General features: G+C 41.3%; 1 protein-coding gene across 13 annotated transcripts in view; it reads left to right on the top strand.

The window, feature by feature from the left end:
* The window catches only part of LOC122548961 (uncharacterized), a 428,093-nt gene that overhangs the window by 311,652 nt on the left and 93,056 nt on the right, over positions 1 to 23,385 (top strand). The window lies entirely within an intron of this gene.

Raw genomic sequence — 23,385 nt, 5'->3', positions numbered from 1 at the left:
TCTCGCTCTCGCTCTCTCTCTCTCTCGCTCTCGCTCTCTCTCTCTCTCTCTCGCGCTCTCTCTCGCTCTCTCGCCCCGTCTGTCCTCTCTCATCCTCCTCTCGGCCGGTCTCCTCTCCCTCTCGCCCCGTCTCCTCCTCTCCCTCTCGCCCCGTCTCCTCCTCTCCCTCTCGCCCCGTCTCTCTCCTCTCCTCTCGCCCCGTCTCCTCCTCTCCCTCTCGCCCCGTCTCCTCCTCTCCCTCTCGCCCGTCTCCTCCTCTCCCTCTCGCCCCGTCTCCTCCTCTCCCTCTCGCCCCGTCTCCTCCTCTCCCTCTCGCCCCCGTCTCCTCCTCTCCTCTCGCCCCGTCTCCTCCTCTCCCTCTCGCCCCGTCTCCTCCTCTCCCTCTCGCCCGTCTCCTCCTCTCCCTCTCGCCCCGTCTCCTCCTCTCCCTCTCGCCCCGTCTCCTCCTCTCCCTCTCGCCCCGTCTCCTCCTCTCCCTCTCGCCCCGTCTCCTCCTCTCCCTCTCGCCCCGTCTCCTCCTCTCCCTCTCGCCCCGTCTCCTCCTCTCCCTCTCGCCCCGTCTCCTCCTCTCCCTCTCGCCCCGTCTCCTCCTCTCCCTCTCGCCCCGTCTCCTCCTCTCCCTCTCGCACCCGTCTCCTCCTCTACCCTCTCGCCGCCCCCGTCTCCTCCTCTCCCTCTCGCCGCCCCGTCTCCTCCTCTCCCTCTCGCCCCCCCGTCTCCTCCTCTCCCTCTCGCCGCCCCGTCTCCTCCTCTCCCTCTCGCCCCCCCCGTCTCCTCCTCTCCCTCTCGCCGCCCCCATCTCCCTCTCGCCCCGTCTCCCCCTCGCCCCCCGTCTCCCTCTCGCCCCCTCGCCCCCCGTCTCTCTCGCACCCTCGCGCCGTCGCCCCCCGCTCTTTGTCCCCGTCGCGTGCGCACGCCACTGTCGGCTGCCCCCGCCGTCCTGTTCCGCCCCCCCTTTCCCCCCACTCTTTTCTCACCCCCCTCTGTTTCCCTCCGTCTCTCCTCCCGTCTGTCACCCCGTCTCTTCCTCCCCGTCAGTCTCTCTTCTTTCACTCTCGTCCCTCGCTTCCTCACTTTCCTCTGCTTTTAATAATAATTCCTTATCTTTTGCCTCCAACTCAAGTTGCGTCATTTTTAATTGAATTTTAGCCATCTCTAAAGATTCTGATGGCATTAAGAGCAAATTTAAATACTGAGCTACTGCTGTAATTGTCCTCTTGCTTTCACACCTAAGGAGGCAGCTCCCAGTCCAGGCTGGCCTTAGTCACTTTTTGCAGAACCCCCAGAAAATTCTTGATGTCTAAAAGAGCCATTGCTATCCCGAGCACTGTTTTAAACCAACCAAATTCAACACCTGGGGCAAAAAACACTAACAGCTGCCACTTGCTCCCTTAGAATCCAAAAACCATAATCCCAATTTGAACTATGGAACAAATCCACCAGAAGTCCCCTTTCTATTATCGGCCAGGCTCGACCCCCTCAAATCATTTCAAGAAGTAGCCCAGACCCTAACTTTGCTTGTTGTTTTAAGCAGGTGTAATACAGATATTCCAGGAGGGATGCAGCTGGTCAAACCACTTTTTTTAACAAAACAGTATTTATTTATTAAATTATCAAATGAAACACAAACAAAACAGATTATCCCAATTTAATGATGCTGTTCCCAATACTTGAAACAATCTCCATAAACACCCCTTGACACAAGGTAAAATCAAACCTCCTTGGTCTTACAGGAGGGAAGTCAGAGAGAGAGGGGCAGATCAGCTGGACTTGCTTCTTTCAGTGCAGCAGCTTTGCAGCACTATTGAGCTCAAACCAAACCAAACCAGAGAAAAGCTGAGCTGGGAGAACTGGCCACTCCCCTTTCATTATGCAAGTGTTTATTTTAGAAACTTCAAAGCCTTTTGCCTGAGGCAGTATCTGTTAGCTATTATCAAATTGGCCCTAAAACCCATCAACTTAATGTTTTCAGAGTCCCTGGAAAACAAAACCAAGGATAACATAACCTCGTCACACACTATATCCACAAACATTTGCTCCCTAAACCTTTCACCTACATACAAGTGCATCTATAAGGTACACTGCAGAAATTTACCAAAGCTCCTTGGGGAGCACCTTCCAAACCCAAGATCACCACCATGCAGATGTTACATGGGAACACAACCACCTACAAGCTTCCCTCCAAGGCACTCCCCTCTTGATTTGGAAATATATTGTTTCTTCAGTGTCATTGAATCAAATCCTAAATTATCCTAACAGCAACATTGTATGTGTACTATACCAAATGGGCTGCAGCAGTGCAAGAAGACAACTCACTTTCCCTTCTTCCACAGGCATTTTAGGGGATGGGCAGACAATAAATTCTGGCTCAGCCAGTGATGCCTACGTTTCCTGAATGGATAAAGGAAATTGGATATCCTGTCAAATCAAATGGCATGTTTCCCTTTATGTAATTCTCTTTTTATTGAATTTATTAGACGTTCTTGCAGGGGGGCGGGGGGAGGAGTGGAATATTGGTATAGTAGTGTGTCACTAGAAAGGTAATCATGAGGCCCAGGCTAATAGTTTGATGATACTGGTTCAAAGCCTATCAATGCAGCATGTGAAATGTGAATTCTATTAATAAATCTGGCTTTAGAAACTGATCTCAGTAATGGTCACCCCGAGGTTATTGTTGATTATTGCAAAATCTCATCAGTTTACTCATGTCCTTTGGCAGAAATAAATCTGATGTTCTTTCCCGATCTGGCCTGCATTAACTTAAGATCCACAGTATTGTGATTGGTGATTGACTGATTTTGGAAATGGCCAAGCAAGTCATTCAGATCTGCCAGCATTACCCATGATACCCACATCCCTAATACCCAGATCAATGTTGTGCTCATTAAAATGCTGTCCCACTGCCACCTTGAATACCCTATCTAGTTTTGTTCCCCAGAATTGGGTCCAACACTGTACCATCCCTTATCAGACTTTCTGCATCTTGGTATAAAAAGCTCTCCTGAATACATTTCAAGAAATCTACCCCTTTAAATATTTACAGTCTGACTGTTGCAATTAATGTGGGGAAAGATGACACCCTCTCATGTAATTAGCCTATTATTGTTTTTAAAATTCTCTATTGCCCACTGACTGTTTAATGGACTATAATACGCTCCCAGCAGTGTGACTGCCCCTTTTTCACTCATCAGCTCTACTCACAAAGCCTCATTTGATGACCTTCAAAGGTGTGGGCCCTCCACTGCACTAGCTGATTCCTTAATTGATAATGCAACACTTCCTCCTCTTTGCATCCTCCCCTCTCTTACCTGGAATGTTGAGTTGCTTGTCCTGTTCCTCCCCCAACCATGTCTTTGTAATGGCAGTAACATTGCAATTCCACATGTCAATCTGTGCCTCCTAATGCACCTGCCTTACCTATAATACTCATAGCATTAAAGTAGAGGTCATTTAGCCTTGACTGACTCCCTTGAAACTTATTATATCTGAACTTCTGCCCTATTCTTTTATTAAAGTATGCCATGTCTCCTTCCCCCTGCCAAATTAATTTAAATTCCTCTCAATAACACTAAGCAAATCCACCTGCAAGGATGTTGGTCCCATTCTAGTTCAGATACAGACCATCCAACCTTCCCCAGAAACAGACCTTTTGATCCAGGAATCTAAAATCCTTCCCCTTGCACTAGCTGTTGAGCTATGCATTCATTTGCCCTATTTACCTCTTTCTGCACTTTCTAGCACCTAGCACCAGGAGTAATCCAAGATTACAACTTTTAAGATCCAGTTCTTTAGTCTACTTTCAGCCTAGCTCCTTAAATTCTTGTTGGAAAGCTTCATCCCTTATTCCATCTACACAGTTGGTACCAATCTGTACTACGACCTCTATCTTATCACCCCTTCCTTTCAGGATGCCCTGCTGGTGCTCACTGTTGACTCTGACACTACCCTGGCATTATATCTGCACCTACAGAAACACTTGTCTTTTCCCCCCAACTAATGAATCCCTTGTTACTATCGTTTCTGCTTTCTTCTTCTTCTTCCCTTCCCAGGTAGTCAGGCTGCTCTGAAATCCAGAACTGAAGCTTCTGCAGTTGGGTTTACTTCCTGTACATGTGGTTCATCTCCAGCAACAGTAGCATCCATGACTCTACACAAGACAAGTCACACATGGTTGATCTCATCTACTATGACTTAAACTTATTGTGTCTTTTTGCTAACTTTTCTAATTACATAAAATATAGAGAATATTTCTCAGATTAAATTTAGTCTCCTTTTATTCTCTGGCTTTTACTTATGCTTGGTGCTTCTCAGTTAATCCCTTAAAAATCTCCCAGCTCTTTGAGCCTTGGTCTGCTCCTGCCCCCACTTATCTGTGAAAGCAGTTAGGAAAACAAATCATTGGAGTGAGAAAGAAAACCTCCCTCTCCCACTTCACTTAATTTCCACACCTTCATACTTCACTCACTGCTCTTGCTGTGTGTACAAGTTGCATGGAGGCTTTTTTTATATATTCTACTCTGTTTTAGGAACTGGTTTAAACCAAATCAACTGTTAACCTCAATTCACTAACTAGGCTACAGCAGTCCACCTGCTAGAGGAGTTTTTTTTCCCCTCCCATCTCCTCTGCCCTAAAAGACTTAACTATCTATCCTTTTAGAATTTAACCCTGTTCGAAAAAAATGTCCTGAATGCGCTGTGAAATCTTATTCATGGGTTTGTTTGGTATTCTGACTATTCCCAATCTACATGAAGATTAAAGTCATCCATGATAATGTACTGACTCTCCAAGCCATGACATTGTCCTGATTTATAACTATACCGCCATTCGTTCAGAGCTACTAGGTTAGAATTCTGGAGCTCCCTAACATTATTGTGGAGGTGCCCAGGGCACATGGCAATTGTTCAAGAAGGCAGCTCGTCACCATCTTCTGAGGGCAGTTAGAGTTGGGCAACAAGTGCTAGTGGTGCACACATCCCATGAATGGATTTTCTTTTAAATCTCCACAATTGAAAGTGAATTAATTAATCAGTAAAGCGCAATTTGCAGACATATGCCTATCTGGATCATAATGCAAAGGGCACAATTTTGATAAACTAATAACAAAACTTCAAGCTAATTTCCATTGAATATATTACACTGATACCCAAAAATCCTAAACTGATAGAAAACATTCCCATTGTTCCCAAGTACATTTCAGAGTAACATATATAAATAAAAGCTTGAATCTTGTGAAAATAGTACAAATAATTTCACAAGAAATTGTTGCTAACTTCTCTACATTTTAAAAAAAAACAACCAATTCAGACATCCTCAGTCAATGTCACCTTGTGTCAGCTTCTTAAAGCCCTGAAGTACACTTGAAACTTTAGGCTTGTTTGTGTTACAAAGTATAAGATGTCAACAGACCATTATCATGCTAGCACCATGACCCCTTTTACTACTTTTCTTGATCACATATTCCACAATAACATAAGATTTCCAAACAAACCAAATCACCTCCAGTCACTGTTTGGAATTTCAGAATATATCTTTTGAGTTCACCATAAAAGTACATGTTCCAAGTTTTACTGTTCCAGCCTGATGACAATAAACAATGGTTTGCCTTTTGATCAATACATATGAATCTGTGATGATCATTGATCTATGCATTCCAACATTAAACTTTAATTGATTAAAAGATACAGTGTAGACTTCGGATAACATGGAGCAAGAAAGGTGCACTCGTGTCAAACTCTCCGAATTATTCGGTTACCATGATTTATATGATCACAAGCTTTAAATACTAATAAATTACAACCAAGCACATGACCTCATCCCTAAAGCCATGGATTAATGCCTTTCCCAACCCTACAATTGCACATCATTTGAAAAGCACTTCTCTGTTCAGCAGAAGTTCAAAACTATTTAATCCACCAAATGTGGGTCCACAAACTTAAGATATATGTATAGTATTAACCAGCATTCTCAGTCGTCACATTGAACTTGCTGTCACATTCCCTATATTTTCAAAACCTGTATACTTAAAGCAAAGTGCTCCAGTGACTGAAAAGTGCTTTAGGCCATAGTCATAGAGATGTGCAGCACGGAAACAGACCATTCGGTCCAACTCACCAACTAGATATCCTAACCTAATCTAGTCCTATTTGCCAGCACTTGGCACATATCCCTCGAAACTCTTCATGTTCATTATACCCATCCAGATGCCTTTTAAATGCTGTAATTGTGCCAGCCTCCACCACTTCCTCTGGTAGCTCATTCCATACATGCACTACTCTCTGCATGAAAACGTTGCCTCCAGGGTCCCTTTTATATCTTTTCACCTTTCACTGTAAACCTATATCCTCTAGTTCTGACTCCCCCCTCCCCCCCCCCCCCCCCTCCCCCCCCCCCCCCCCCCCCCTCCCCCCAAACGCAGGGAAAACACTTTGTTTGTTTATCCTATCCATGCCCCTCATGATTGTATAAACCTCTATAAGGTCACCCCTCAGCCCCTGACGCTCCAGCGAAAACAGCCCCAGCCTGTTCAGCCTCTCCCTGTAGCTCAAATCCTCCAACCCTGGCAACATCCTTGTAAATCTTTTCAAGTTTCACAACATACTTCCTATAGCAGAGAGACCAGAATTGCGCGCAATATTCCAAAAGTGGCCTAACCAACGTCCTGTATAGCCGCAACATCACCTCCCAACTCCTATACTCAATACTCTGACCAATAAAGGAAAGCATACCAAACGCTGCCTTCACTATCCTATCAACCTGCAACTCTACTTTCAAGAAACTATGAACCTGTGGTCCAAAGTCTCTTTGTTCAGCAACATTCCCTAGGATCTCCTCAAGTTATAGAAGATTCTCTATAAATGTAAATCTTAACTAATGTTGGCTCTTCTGTGTGCTTTGCACAGAGTTTGAATGATTCTCCTGTGGTTCACTAGCCCGATTGTAATCGTGAGCCTCAGCTCTGTTGACGATACCACTAAAACAGGCAATTCGGTCAATTTGTAACTATATTTCCAGAACATAATGCAATAGATGATCATTGTGTGTTGGAAACTTGCATAGATAAGAGCAGTTGAGCTGTCTCCTTGAATTGCTGCAGTCCATGTACTGTGGTTAGACCCACAATGCCATTAGGGATTTCCACTATTTTGACTCAGTGACACTAATGGAGTGGCGATATTTTGGCTTGGAGGGGAACTTGCAGGTAGTTTGATTCTAATGTATCTGTTGCCCTTGTCCTTCTAGATGGAAGTGATTGTGAATTTGGTAGGTGCTGTCTTTGGTGAATTTCTGCACTACATCTTGTAGATGGTAGTAGCAGTGTATACAGAGCAACAATGATGGAGGCGATCAATGTTTGTGGATGTGATAAAAATTAAGTGGGCTGCTTTGTCCTTAGTGACAAGCTTCTTGAGTTTTATTGGAGCTTCACTCATTCAGACATGTGGGGAGTATTCCGTCACATTCCTGACTTGTGCTTTGTGGATATGATTTGGTAAGTCAATGAGTTACTTGCTGCAGTATTCGTAGCTTCTGACCTGCTCTTTTGAGCATTGTATTGAGTTTCTGGTCAATGATGATCCCCAAGGATGTTGATAGTGAGGGATGGTATTAACATTGGTATTCAATGAGTCGTGGTTAGATTGTCTCTTAGTGGAGATAGTCATTACCTGACATTTGTGTGGCCTAATGTTACTTGCCATTTTGAGTTCAGGTCTTTTGTTGCATTTGAATATGGACTACTTTACTAGGGATGGTGCTGAACATTGTGCAATTACAGCAGAAATTTACACTTCTGACCTTACAGTGGGGAGGTGATTGAAGCAGCCGAAGATGTTTGGGTCTCGGACACTGCCCTGACGAATTCCTGCAGAGATGTGCTGGAGCTGAGATGTCTGAACTCCCACACCTGCAACCATCTTCCTGTGTGTCAGGCATGACTCAAACCAGTGGAGAGTTTGTTCTGAGTCCCAGTAATTCCAATTTTGCTAGGGCTCCTTGATGCTTTGGTCAAATGTGAGCATGAGCTCACTACTCCAAAAAGTTCAGCTAGTAATCTACTTGGAGCCACGACCTTCACTTTGGGAAACACTGCAGTAATGTGCACTACAGTGTGCAACACTGGCTGCAATTGAGTGGTTGACAGAGCCAAGTGAGCGTTGGACAGCAGAGGAGATGTACTGGGGGAAAAATACTGTGGTTCACTATGCCAGAAGTTGCAGAAAGAGCAAACAGGGATCATACATTATAGTTTCAGATGATGTTAATTTATAGCTTTGATTCGGACTATTTCGGTGCAATCACAGTAAAGGAAAACTACCTAGTGATTTAAACCATCATGTTATGAGAAACATAGGTGCACATCTAAATAGTGATTTGGACCACTGCCTAAATCACTTTCATTTTATGTATTTAGGTCACTGTTTCCAAAAAGAAAAGTAATACGTTACTGGAATGATGAGATGCCTTTAATTCTGTATTGATTCTTTACCACTTCTGAACCTGGCAGATAGATGCATTCTTTCTTTTAGGAGTTTTCAGTTAAATTGTGCCAAGATTCTTTTTTGAAGTCTCCAGTGTCACAATTTAACTGAGTAATAAAGTTTTGTTTTATAACATTCATGTGATTCACCTTTTAATTTCCCATTCTCATTTTTGCCCTTTTCAATTCTCATTTATTCTCTTTTCATCCTTTTGTCTTTTGCTGTATTTTTAACCTTCCTGCTACCTATTTCTATTCTTGCTGTTTCTACTACCTCCTTCTCTTCCTGCTTCCCTTTTGCCATTGTCATAGCATCATAGAGATGTACAGCACTGAAACACCCTTTTGTCCAACTCATCCATATCCTAATCTAACCTAGCCCCATTTTGCCAACACTTGGCCCATATCCCTCTAAACCCTTCCTATTCATGTACCCATCCAGATGTCTTTTAAACGTTGTAATTGTACAAGCCTTCACTACTTCCTCGAACAGTTTATTCCATACATGCATGACCTTTGCATAAAAAAGTTGCCCCTTGGGTCCCTTTTAAAGCTTTCCCCTCTCATCCTAAACTTATGCCCTCTAGTTCTGAACTCTTCCGAATCCAGTCAAAAGAACTTATCTCTTTACCCTATCCATGCCCCTCATGACTTTATAAACCTCTATGAGGTCTCTCCTCAGCCTCCAACGCTCCAGGGAAAATAGTCCAAGACTATTCAGCCTCTCCCTATAGCTCAAATCCTCCAAATCAGGCAACATCCTTGTAATTTTTTTTTCTGAACCCTTTCAAGTTTTGCAGCATCCTTTCTATCGGAGGGAGACCAGAGTTGCACACAATACTCCAAAAGTGGCCTAACCAATGTCCTGTACAACTACAACATGACCTCCCAACTCCATGATCTGACCAATAAAGGAAAACATAGTAAACGCCTTCTTCACTATCAATCTACCTGAGACTACACTTTCAAGGAACTATGAACCAAGGTCTCTTTGTTCAGCCACGCTCCCCAGGACCTTGCCATTAAGTGTATAAAAGTCCTACCCTTATTTGCCTTTCCAAAATGCAGCACCTCACATTTATCTAAATTAAACTCGATCTGCCAGTCCTCAGTCCTTTGGCCCATCTGATCAAGATCCTGTTGTACTCTGAGGTAACCTTTGCTGTCCACTACACCTCCAATTTTGGTGTCATCTGCAAACTTACTAACTGTGCTTCCTATGTTCACATGCAAATCATTTGACTCTCCTGATTCTGATTTCCCCTTTCGTCCAGCCCCTACCCCCTATACCTCTGCCCTCTCCCTACCTTTGCAACTTTCCATTTGTAGAATTCCCAAAAGGCCTGCAGGGAACCTGAGGAAATAAATAATTCTTCTATGGCTTAACATTTAGAAGTCAAGTCTCCATTTCTAAGAAGGCATGCAGCAACTCGTGAAACTCTCTCACTTGTGTGCAACTTGTGAAACTGCTGTGGTAAGATGCGTTGGCCTGTTTAATAATGCCTCCAAAATACCAATTTTGCAGCCTGTTTAAGTCTGATGCTTTAAAAAGACTTTGTTCCAAATCTGCTGCAACACTGCAGGAAAAAGGTCATGGGAGCCAAAGGAGGAAAAGCTTCTTCCTGAAGGATGACAGAAGGAAGCCATTTTGTCATGCAGCAGGGGCACCTGTGTTATCTCTCTGTACCTCAATTCCTCTTCTCTTAACTCTTGCTCTTGCACTTCAACTATAAGTTACTCCATTTCAGGTCTCATCGTCCTCAAGGTCCTGTTATGGGGAACATATCAGACCACCACAATGTTTGAGACCCTTAGAACCATAGCATTTTACAGCATAGAAGGTCGTCATTCAGCCCATCATGTCTGTACTGGCTCCTGAAAGAGCTTTCCAGCTAGTCTGTATAGAATGATATGGAATTTGCAGGAGGGTATTTCAAGGTACCATCCAACCAACGTCCTCTGAGATTATGATACCCCATCAGTTGTGGATCTGATGCATTTTATAGTCTTGTTGAAAAGAGTGTATGTCAGCTGAGTTCACCCATTTTTGAGATGCTGTAGAAGCCCACACTGCGACACAGATGTCAGTGACCATCCCACTAACCAGTTGCAGTTTCCTTCAGCACTTGTTCTTGGTTATTTACTTTGGCCTATGGATCCTGTGCTTAGGATGGTGTCTCTTCATGCCCCTTGTTCTTCCCTAGTTTTCTAGTGCCTATCTTGTATGAATTACTGCTCCTTGTGACTTGCACACAAACTAGGTTGATGCTCCTGTGCAGTACTGAAGGAGCGCTGTACTTTTGGAGGTTAGTCACTTCTGATATAACATGTTGGTTCCGTTCTCATGTGATCTCACGTTATATGAAAATCGCACAATAGCCGTCCCATTTAAACTAACTGGGTCCGAATCGCATTATGGCCAATACAGTTGAAGAAAGTTTGCGTTCTACAAATAACATTCTAAATTCTTCAATCATGTTAAAGTTAATTTGCATTGAAGAAATGTGCATGGTAGCAAAATAGACTATTAAGCTGTGGCTATGCCTGTCCTCTTCACAAAAGAATGATGGCATTATTTGAAAAAGAACAAATTTTCTGGTTACCTGACCAAAACTAACCGTTCCACCAAAGCCTAAAATTGTTGATCTTGGGGATTCTTTTATTACCTTTTGCCAGAGGAAAGATTCCTGTATGCAAATGGCTGCTATATTTCCTACACTGCACCAATAACTACACTTTGAATACTTTACAACCTATGAAGTATTTTTAGAGTCATTTTGAATTTCAAAGGTTTTTTTTATAAATGTAATTCATTTCTTTCTGAATGACCCTGAATCTGAGATTTTTTGGCTCATTGCCCTGCAATGTCTACAAATATCATTTCAGATTTGCATTTTTTTTTAGAGTTAGAGTTGTGCAGAAGGAGACCATTTTCATATTTGCACTGGCTATCTCTGCAAGAGCAACTAAGTTAATCCCATAGTCCCAGTCTTTCCTTGTAATTGTTTTTTTTTGTTTTCATTTGTTGTCCAAATCCTCTTTGGAAAACCATGACTGAATCTGCCTCCATCCCACACCCTGGATGCTTACTATATCAAGAGTTTTCTTCAATGAGGTTATGTATGGTCCAGACAGGCATCTGGAACCTAAACAGCCTTTGCTTGCTTTGTCGTATCTTACCGATTGCCCCTTTATGGGATCTTATTGTTCCCCTATTATAGCTGTCTGTATGCTTTGGGTGACATCCTTGTTTCACAGCAGCCAGAACTGTTTTGGTGTGCAGCTTGACAGATTATTTTATAGCGTCAATGCACAGCAATATTTGAATAACTCAAATCACACACGCATCCCCTCAATTCAAGTAGAACAGATCTTTATGATATACAAGGTGATCTCAACCTCACAATTGACAGTAGAGAAGGTGAACGGGAATTACAATATCGCCGCCTTGTATGGCAATGCTCCGTGTCTTTCTAGCTTTAGGTCGGATTTAATTTTTTAAAAAAGCACAGTAAGATTCAGAATATTTCTCAACAAGACTTTGATATTGTATATACCCAATTCATTTTCTTCATTGATAATTGTCAGGTCATCAGTATCTTTTAAACTTGTGACCTGGTAGCTGTTAGCAGAAAAAGTGATTGATTGCGGAATTTATAGTGTCAGAGACTTGTTGAGAAATGCTTTGACTTTTTCTGCCTTTTGTTTAAAAACTTGAAATATGATCAAGAGGAGTTTCTTCTCTTTAGGCACCGAGTATTCACGCTAAATAATTGCAAATGGTTTACCAAGGCACCTAATCTAATATTATTGTATGGTATCAAAGTTCAGCTGATCTGGAGTACCCTGCATTGTTTAATCCCTGGTAGAACTGGCTGGAGATTATGATGCATTCAAAATTTCAAAACATCTAACTTTGACATATTGTGATTTCACTGTAATGGCAGGGAGGAGACAGATGCTACTTCAGCATACAATGCAGGGAACATTCTGTACAAGACTGTTTGTTCACTCCTGTTAAAATTTCTGTAATTCTTCAGTTTTGATGTATTGGAGGCGAATGCCTCTGCATTGTTTTAAATTACGTGCTGGTAGCACATCCTCTGTATCTAGGCAGCAGACACAGATGTTGATATGGGGGAAGATGGAGAGAGGCGAGCTCTGCAACAATGAGAAAAGGATTTTAAAAAAATGTCATGAGAGAGTCACACAAGGAATGTTCCAGCTGAAAGTGTCAGTATATTAAATAATGCACTGCCACATAATGGCTGGTATTGGATATTGTGTGCAATGATTAAGTGAGGTGTTGATACATTACGGTTCAGCATTCAGAGGGTTAATTGCAGGCCAGCTGGCTGTGTCACATTGTTGGCCATCCCATCATCTTGACAAAATAAGAGCTGGCAATTAATGATTTCTTCCTGTATCTGATTTGCACACAATAGCAGTTTAAATGTGCAAGTCTCTGCCTTTATCAGAACGCGTTCCTGGGGCATTTGGGTTTTCAGAGGCTGAAACCAGGAAGACTAATTTTGTTTTTATTGGAGGGAGTGGGGAGAGTAGGGAATGCAATGAAGTGGTGAAGAATAGGAGATAAAGTAAAATGCAGCAACTGAATTTATTTGGCGGAAGAATACAGTAAATTGGAACCAAAAAAATAGTTTGCCGGAAGAATACAGTTGACGGGGGGGAGGGGGTGGAGGTTTGATGTTCTGATGTCACAGCTTCTCATACTTAACCAGTCAGGCAACCATACAGGCTACACTGCTTGTGCTGTGAGAAGAGAAAGAAAGGGAGCCTGCTGGGATGTCTGTCAGTAATCAGCCGCCTTCTCCTCTCACAGACTACAATGATCTCTGCAAAGCTAAGCCTGTCGATTGTTTCACTGAGAAAGATTCGTGCATGCAGCCTCAAAAAGACTGGAGCCGGTCTGAATGGGAATGGCACAGAGCAGGAGAGCAGCATGAAAATGAGCTGAAAGTTGAGTTGAGCTCAGCAGCATCGTCTCGAGCTAAAGACGGTCTGATTAAGCACGTTGCTCTCACTGACGAGGACAAACTGGGTTTCTTTGGCACATCGGAAGGGGGAAAGGAACAGAAGAACGCAGTCAGTGTGGCACAGTCTAAGGAATTCTGCAAGATCTGGTCCACTTCTCCTACTAATCTCTCTGCTTCTGGCCAATACGTAGGGGAAATGAATCCAGTCACAGGTGAATGGAGTCAACCTACTGTGGGTAGGCAGGTGAATGTTGGGGGTTATGAGATTGGTAAGGAAGATTTAACAAAGAAAAGAACTGACAAAAATGGGGAGCTAATAAGCTGCTCTGCTAATCCCATACTGCTAAATCCATCTGCTGCACTTGGTAATCCTGCCCAGAATATAAAGAATGACAAGATTAGTGTATGGAACCCAAATTTTATGCCAGACAATAAAGTGGACTCTGACTGCAAGCAAATGGTCGAGTTTAAGGACAATGACAAATCCACTTTGTGTGAAACAGACCTCCATTCAAACTCCATCCCCCCATATACCCTGACTATACAGAAGTCTGATACTCCAACCATGGTGGATTATGAGCAAGATCCTTCTGATACTGGTAACCTGGCACACACCGAAGATGTGAAGGTTGATTTGGTTACGGATAGTGTTACCAGCAGGGGTGCCAACCAGAGAAAAATGATGCGGCGTGCCATGTCAGAGTGCTCGCACTTATCTGTTCCATCAAGCCTCAGCATCAGTGAAAAATATCCAGAGCCGTCACCGAGTGATTCATTAAGTCAGTCAACAAACTCTTCTGGCAGCCAAGTCCCAGCTGCTGGTAATAGGAAATACCCAAAGTCACAGATTAAACGATCGATGACTGTGGCAGAAGAGCAAATCCCGGTAAACAGCTTCGACGCTGATCAGACTGCTGCAGAACTGCAGCTCACTGATGAAGGACACAACAAAGAGAGCAGCAGTGCACCAAGTGACACTTCAGACATGAAAGGTAGTGCGAATGCTGCATTTAACCATGGCAGGCTGGGAAAAATTCCTGAGATTAGCAGCACTAAGATTCCAGAAGAAAAGCTTCATAGCAAAAATGAGCAAACTGGTGTATTCACTGACCTTCAGAGAAATGACTTCTCAGGAGGCTCAGTTCGTTCTTTGAGAAAAGAAACAATTGAGGTCAATAATATCCAGACATCTCCATTTTCCCAGCTGCAAGAAAAGCCACATGACTCTGTGTTGCTAAATTCTGCTTTCATTGAGACCATCTGCAACAGCAGCAGATTACCTCAAAATATTGAAATGACACATTATGAGCTTGAGCAGGCAGCAGAGAAGCCTCAGGGACTGGCACAGCTGAATCTTAAACATGAAGCAAGGTTTAAGAAAAGTGATGCTAGCTCCTCTTCAGCGCAACAGCCACCCTCGGTGCCCAAAGCTCCCTACAGCCACATTGAGAGCTCGAAGACAGAAGGGGGGAAGTGTTCAGAGCAAAGTAAAACTGCAGATCAGAAGGGCAAGGAGCCAAACTCCACTAAATCATGTGACCCTGTCACGGTCACCAACCGTGAGTTGGCATCTGCACAAGGTGAGCAGGAGAGGAGCGGAGAAAGTGTGGTTGGAGATAGTATAGGGTGATATACCAGAATTATGTATGAGGACACTGTTTTTACAAAAACAGCATTCAGTACACAATGAAAATGTTGTCTTTAGCTATTAATGGCAGGAGTGCAAATTAATTGCTTCGTCCTTGGTTAATGTTTGTGTTCCAGCAACTCCTGTTGGGATCCATGTGTGTTTGTGTGCTTCTAGATAGGATTGGTTTGTCTGTGATCATCTCTATGGTAGACTCTCCTGACAGTCACTATGCGGTGACTAAATAGTTATTTAAAGGAGGCATTAAGACAAGTTGCAGATCGAGAATCAAATTCCAGAAAATGATTGAACTTTGGAGAGCGGGCTTACGGAAATCTTAGTCTTGTGCATTGTATTGATGCCCATTGTGGTCTGTAATATTCAGTTAGTTCTGCTCCATAATTCTGTGCATTTTAAGTTAATCCTGGAATTCCTCTCCTTTTGTGTGGCAATCTACAGAACGTGAACTGCAGTGGCTCGGACGGCAGCTCACTACCGCCTTCTCAAGGGCAACTCGAGAGAGACGAATGCCAGTGGCACCCATATCCCATGAATGAATAAAAATAAAGTTAATGTTGTGTTCACCAGCTTGAGTTACTACCATTTACCTTTACTGGATGAGTGAGCTGCAGCATAATTTCCAAGTGGTGGTCCCACTCCATATTAGGTATGGTGATGCTAATTCCTTTTTAAAATGTAAGGTGATGTGCCCTCCAGAGCACAAGGCTATCATCATCATACCTCAGAGTCCTAGGAGTTGAGAACCCACATTGTAATGATGTCTCAAGAACTCCTTTAGGCATGCTGCTGTAGTAAACAATTAAGGAAGCAATTCTGAAACATACAGACTATATGCTCCCAACTACTCTTGCTATTTGAGCTCGCTGATTATCTATTGGGGCATTGTTTGGGATTGCAAGAGTGCTAGAAATGGCTCAGTATTCCTTGGTAAGAACTAAAAATTGAATGGACCAGATTCTTGTCCTTTAGTTCTAGGCAGTGTCCTCTGCATGATGAAGGAAATCAGATGAATATAGCATTAATCTGATATTTGCTATCTGCTTACTACGTGTTATCTCCTGTATAGAATAGTTACTTAAATGAGGTATTGATCAGAATAACAGGGATCTTCAGAGATGGAGGGAAGAAGTCAGCAAGACAAAAATCCCATGTTTATCTTTTTCAATGATGTTACCTCTTAACTAAATGAAGCTGCCACCTTTGGCCAAAGTGTTTCTGGGGCACTGAGCATATTGAGCTTGCATGTATATGGGTCGAGTATAATTATCTACAACTGTCTCCCATATAAATTATCATGGTTTGTTCCAAATGTGATGGGCAGCACGACATTATTCTCTGACTCACGATAACATGACTGTCAAATTCCTAACCCATTTTTTAATCCACTTGAATGGGCTTTTTTTGATGAATTCCCAACCCCTCATTAGAGCTGAAAAACCCTTCTGCACTTGATATATGAAATAAAACTTAACTGTGTGGAATAATCCTGTGATCTGTTATCTAGCCAGTTATGTTGATGAAACGAACAATACAGTAGACTCGCTGTAGTGGCAGGTTTAACCATTAGAGTGCAGTCATGATTTTTTTGTTTAACAGACATCTAGGATTGCTTTGTTTCATTGAGATGTGATTTTAAAAAATCAGGTAAATATATTTTTCAGCAGAGCATTTCATGGTGATCCGTTGCTTCCATTGGAATAACTATTGGTGTCATTAAATGGGTGGACTCGTCGAGCAATGAAGTACTTTACTAATTTCTTTGTGTGGTGAAACCTCCACAACAGTTAACATTCTCCTAGAGATTCAGTTTTGTGCAAGTTTTAATGCTATCTCTGGAAATCCCTTACTCACCTCATTTGTGTAAATTGATACTTTTAGAGGCATCCATTTTTCTAAACAAGTATTGAACCTCTCCTGTACATACACTCCCTCTATACAAATATTGATGCCTCCAAGGGAACTTGCTCTTTCAATAAATATTGATGAACTGCAAGCATTTCTTCCAATCCCATGAAAACACACAATCTCCCTGGGTAATATTGGAAATTTTCTTCTGAAATATGTTGTGATTTGCTGAAAGAAATGGATTTGGTGTGCTCAGCAAACTAATTTGAAAATCTCAGGTTGAGTTGAGAGAAGGTACCTCTGAGCAAGCATCATTAATTGCTTGGAATCAGAGCGTTAATGCTAATTCATTTTGCAGCTTCCCCAGAGTCCATCTTATTCACTAACGTCCTGCAGGGAAGGAATTAGTCCTCCATACTCATTCTGGTTTCACTCCCACATCGTGGTAGTGCACTTTCAACTTCCCTGTGAAGTGGGTGAAAGTGAGGACTACAGATGCTGGAGCTTAGAGTCGAGAGTGTGGTGCTGGAAAAGCACAGCAGGTCAGGCAGCATCCAAGGAGCAGGAGAATCAATGTTTCACGCAAAAGCTTTTCATCATTAGGACCTCCTTCCTGATGAAGGGCTTTTGCCTGAAATGTCGATTCTCCTGCTCCTCGGATGCTGCCTGGCCTGCTGTGCTTTCTTTATGAAGTGGTCGAGCAAGTCACTTGGTTGTATCAAACCACTATTTAAAGGCAACTAAGAATGAGGAAGTTGCATCCATATTCACAAAAATTGATTTTTAAAACTACTTAATTTTTGACTTGGTTCCTGGATGTGAGTCCTTTACCTTTACTACAGAATCATAGAAATTATAGTTCAGAAGAACATTGTCAGTACTGGTGATAACTTTGTTTAGACATCCCCACTGATTTTTTTTTTTTGCACAGCCTTCATATCTTTCCTATTCCTCTGTTTCAATTTTAAAAAATTCATTCAAGAGATGTTTGTGTTACCAGTAAATTCAGCATATTTTGCCCATCTGTAATTGTCCCTTGAACTGAGTGACAGCTACACCACTTCAAAGGATTGTTAACAGTCAACCACGTTTTTAGCTCTGAAGTTGCATGTAGGCCTGGCCAGGTATGCGTGGCAGATTTCCTTCCCTGAAGGACATTAGTGAGCTACGTGCCACAATGAATTATTGTATCTTGGTCGCAATCACTGGGATTAACTTTAAATTTCAGAATTATTATTTGAATTTAAATTCCATCAGCTGCTATGGTGAGATTAGAACCTATGTCCATCTTATGCACCAGAGTGCGTGAGATGGATTTTGTGGAAGCTGCGAAATGAATTAGCAAGAAAGGATCTCTGAGAAGGTGACTGTAAGTGGATTCAAAACAAATAAAAGTGCTTTTAGAGACAGCAGGGAGTCAGGATTACTGCATACTTGAGTTTACTATGGATAGTCTCAAGTAATATTTTTCTGGTTCCTGCAATCTTTAGAAATGATATTTAGTTCTCTCGGGGAATTATCTTTGTAATAATATTATCTTTGTAATAATATAGATGCTTTCTTCAAAACCTACTTCTGTACTCTGCATTGCTAGCCCAGTGACTTTACCACTACCTCCTCATCTCCCAGATTGCTGTGTTTTATGTCTTGGTAGCTATTTGTGGTAAACCCTGGCAAGATATAATAACATAGTGAAACATTTCTTCTTGTCTTCTAATGGTGATTCAGTCAGCAAAAATAACTTTTCCCTTTTATCTTTCCATAACCTGCATAATCTTGAAGAATTTGCTTTCATTCCTCCTCCTTAACACTAACTGCTAGAGAAGGAGGCTCTAAATTTTCTTTCTTTGTTGTAACCTTTCATTCCTAATGTTCTCCTAAACGTGTGCTGTACTTTTTCCAGGTTTCTAATCTTTCTAGCACATTGCTAGATGCCAACTTGTACACATTTTCGATTCGATTACCTACAGTGTGGAAACAGGCCCTTCGGCCCAACAAGTCCACACAGACCCTCTGAAGAGTATACCAAATGCTGGCACTTTAATGTCAAATGGTACTTCCATAATAGTGTCAGGGACATGGCAATGTGTACAATTTTGGATGTATATTTTAAATATGTTCATCTCTGGTTGATTTCAAGCTAGTTTTCTTCACTATTGTTGGTGAATCTTTTTATCTCCGAATCAAACTCGCTGACACTGGCAAATGGTTTGGACTCATGTTGAGACGAGAAGTTAATGTTTGTTGCAATGAATGTGATAACATAAGCAAGTAACAACCTCCACCATTAGAGTCATGAGATAAAAGCTGTATATTGCCAACCCAAAAAACTGGCAACAGCTGAATTTATTTTAAAAATCCAGTTTTTCAAAATCGTAGAGGTTATGGGGATAATATTATCAAAGTATTTAAAATTTTATTAAAATGGGACTGGATAAATAGAAGAATCTAGAATGAAGAAAAGAGAAACTTCTTCAGAGACATGCAAGTCTGTGACATTAACTTCCATGGTTATCTGCATGAGGAAGAAACTGTGTCAGCATCTAAGATCAGAGTGAATAGATGGAAAAAAAGACTTGCATTTATATAGCATTTTCCTTGACCACCCCAAATTGCCCTTAGCCAATAGAGTATTTTTAAAAATGTATTTATTGTAATATATGAAACTATTTGAAGGAGTACCAAACATTGTGTATAAATTAGAAATGTAAACACCAATGCAAACTAATTGGCTGAATAGCCCTATTTTGTGTGTTGTCTATATTTTCTACTTCAAAAAATTCGCATTTACTGAATGAGTGAGAAAAGGAATCAATTGAAGTTTAGAACTAACACAGCTGAGGCATGAGTCAGTTTCTTCTGATTGGGGAGAAATTCCAACAGCAAGAGTGAAATTTTAAAATGTTGTAGACTGAGAGAGTGATAATATTTTAAAAATGACTAAGTTGCTGTCCCAATTGATCCACGGTACTTGCACAATCTGTTGAACTGCACCACTATTCAACCTTCCAGATTCTTGTCAAATTTTGCTTTATGAAGTTGCAGTTTCCTGTGCTGGAGAATGCATGTGATTGAGCCTGGTTGTGATGCTTTTCATGGGAAAATAATCTGCGGTGAGGAGCTGAGAAAGGAGAGCAAAGAAACTGAGAGGGCCAAGAATTGATTCTCCCTCCCAGATGGTACATTTACACCTGGGTTTATGGCTGTATTTTTTTAACTATGCAAAAAAATGTCAGGACTCTTCATTGGTCATTAAAAACCATAAGACGTAGAAGCAGAAACAGGCCATTCAAGGCATAAATCTGCTTCAGCATTCAATGAGATCAGATTTGACATGATGATCTTCAATTCCATTTTCTTGTCTTTTTCCCAATAACCCTTGATTCTGTTACTGAAATACTATAAACCTGACTATCTCAGCCCTGAATATGTCGAATGACCCATCCACTTCAGTCCTCTGCGATAAATAATTCCATATATTAACTACCATCTGACACAAGAAATTCATCCTCCTCTGTCTTTGATCTTAGACTCACCCGCAAGGGGAAACAAACTTTCTGCATCTACACTGTCCAGTGCTGTAAGGATCTTGTTTCAATTAGGTCACCTCTCATTCTTAATTCCAAGGGATGTAGGACAAACCTATTCAACCTCTCCTCATAAGGCAGTCCATCTAGACCTGGTATGAGCTTAGTTAATCTTCTCTGAACTGCCTACAATGCCAGTATATTGTTATGAAGGTGTAGAGGTATACTGGACCTTTAAGAGAGACTGGAAGCTGGCACAGATTTAAAGAGGCACAGAGTTCTGAGCAAGGTAACAATGTAACACTTGGCCGAAACAAATAGCAGCAGATGGGTTGCCATGAAACCAAAAACAGATTCAAATTCTGACAATCAGTTTGTTATGCCCCAAAATACCCAAATCCAATCAAATTTGAATTTAGTATTTTGAAAAAAAAAGCCAATGAAACGATCGGATGTTTTGGGGTATAAAACCGGACATTTTGAACAATTATGGGGGGAATGCCAAGCCACCAATGAGTATAGACTGCCAGTAGAACATCTGTCTGAAAGGTACCTGTCTATAAGAAGTTTGCATAGCAGAGCTTGAAAAGACAACAGAGGAAAATCTGCAGAGGAAGATACAAAGAGAAGATTCAATATCTGACTGGTTTTGAAAGTTGCATTTTCTTTTGTAAATCTTAATCAGGATTTTTTATCGGACTAGTATTGTAGAGTAGGAGGTAGAAGATAGGTTTAAGATAAAGGAATTGTAAATAGTTGATTTTAATATTCTCAGTTGGACTTAAAGAATGAAGTTGTTAGTTTTTACTTTAAATAGTGACCTCTGGGATAAGTCTTTGCCTCTCACATTTTAACAGATTACAGCACAAGGTGAATTTTTTCTGTGTGGCTGGTTTAAATTAGCAGAGGGGTTTACCCTACGTCGTAACAATATCTCTCCTTAGATAAGTGATCAAAATTGTTCAGTTTTAGAGCTGTGGTCTGATTAGTCCATTTTATCATTTCAGTGGAGCCTCCCTATTTTTATTCTCCAACCCCGTTGAAATAAAGGCCAAAATTCTATTTGCCTTCCCAATTACTCACTAAATTTAGATGCTAGATTTTTGTGGTTAATGGATTAGTGTTTCTAAGATATCATCTTCTATGATAAATTACGTCCGTTGAGTGGTTTTTATCGATTGATATTATTGGATGGAAACCTATTAAAATGCCTTTTAATCTTCTTTCTTCTGTATAATTTTCTGCCTTTGACGTGGAGTGGCTTTTCTAAATGAATACTCAGAGCCCAACTTAAGTACTTGATGTTATGAAAGGTTTTAATTAGTTGACACTTAATGGTCAGTCTTAAATGATGCAGTTTGAATAGACGTTTGAGGAGGATCACGCAGGAACTTGGTCAAGGCTTTTTAATTAAAATGTATGTTGGGCCATATGTAAATTAGTGTAATGCATACTGTTTATCATTACGAATCATTGGTGTGAAAATTAGAAGACAGGAATTTAACATTGACACTCATCTATTCTCTTGTTCCCTCCAGAGTCAATTATTGCAACTATCCCAGCTATCCTTCCATCATCCACCATTCAAAAGCCTGAGTTCTGCAAAACTCTGCTTTCCATTGTCTTATCTAGCACCAAGTTTCATTGACTCAACAACTTGTGCTTTCTGCTCACATGAATTTCTGGTCCAATAAAGATTTCAAAAATTCTCACCCTAGTTTTAAAATTCTTTGTATATTCAAGCCTAACTATCTGTCTTGCTCCTCTGGCCCTATAACATTCCAAGAACCCTTCCTTTCCACACTCCGGCTTAGTGTACATTTCGCACTTGTTTCATACCATTGAAGCTAGTGTTTTCAGCCATCATGGTCTTATCATGTGGACTTTCCTTCTTAAACCTCTCCTCTTCCTTTTTAAGATCCTCCATAATCATACCTGATTAGCCCAGGTTTTTCACCTGTTCTAATGATGGAATTACTAACAAAACATTGATGTTACCAAGCTAATAGAGGCCCCCCTTAGTTGTTGACATGTTTTCAATCATGTACAAATTACTTTTCCAATTTTGTCTCTTGTGAATTACATATCAACCTCATTAAATTTGATATCTGTTGATGGATAGCATCTGGAGAATTCCAATTGGAAACTGAGCTGTACAACAGTCAATGAACAAATCACTTATGACTGGATGATGAAGTGAAATGAATGTTGATGGTTGGACCTAAGAAATTATACTTACTGTGAATTTAACCTCCACACTGACTTTGCCAGATGATCTAATGGATGGAAATAAATAGACCATATTTTAAAATTTGCAATATCCTGTAACTCTAAAGAAAATTGGTTGAAAGCCAATTTTATCTACCTGGGACTGTCTTTTTATTCATTTGTTGATTTTGGGCATTTATTTTGCAGCCCTAAATGCCCTAAAGGAGTTAGTGGGCTGTTGATATGAACCACTGCAGATTATCTGATGAAGGTATCCTTAATCTGATTAGTTTGTGAGTTCTGGAATTTTGAGAATTTTAAACGTGCAGACTATGGATTGGTTTGAATGTCATAAAGAACTATTCTTTCTTCTCTGAAGAGAGAAGCCAGAAAGGGAATTGTGGGGTAGGGCAGGGAGGCAGTGATGGGGATTTAATGACTATGAAGAAATGGGAATATCATCAGGTTAGGGCTGTGTGCAAATTGGACACACTTGAAAATTATGATGTTTCCATCAATATGCTTCTGTGTGGTGGTAGTTGGCATAAGTTGTTGTAAATTTGTTGATAGTGCAGTTATTCCTGTTGATAGAACACATTGCCACCACTGTATTACACGCACTGATGTTTAAAATTCTCTCTAAATGTTCCCAGATAGAGCAGTAAGGATTTATAGCAAGAACT

Source organism: Chiloscyllium plagiosum, unplaced genomic scaffold (assembly GCF_037043375.1).
Source record: "Chiloscyllium plagiosum isolate Xiang-an unplaced genomic scaffold, Cpla_swu_hap1 HiC_scaffold_4, whole genome shotgun sequence".
Taxonomy (NCBI): Eukaryota; Metazoa; Chordata; class Chondrichthyes; order Orectolobiformes; family Hemiscylliidae; genus Chiloscyllium; species Chiloscyllium plagiosum.
The sequence above is the reverse complement of the archived record's forward strand: the minus strand, read 5'-3'. Positions and strand labels throughout refer to the sequence as shown.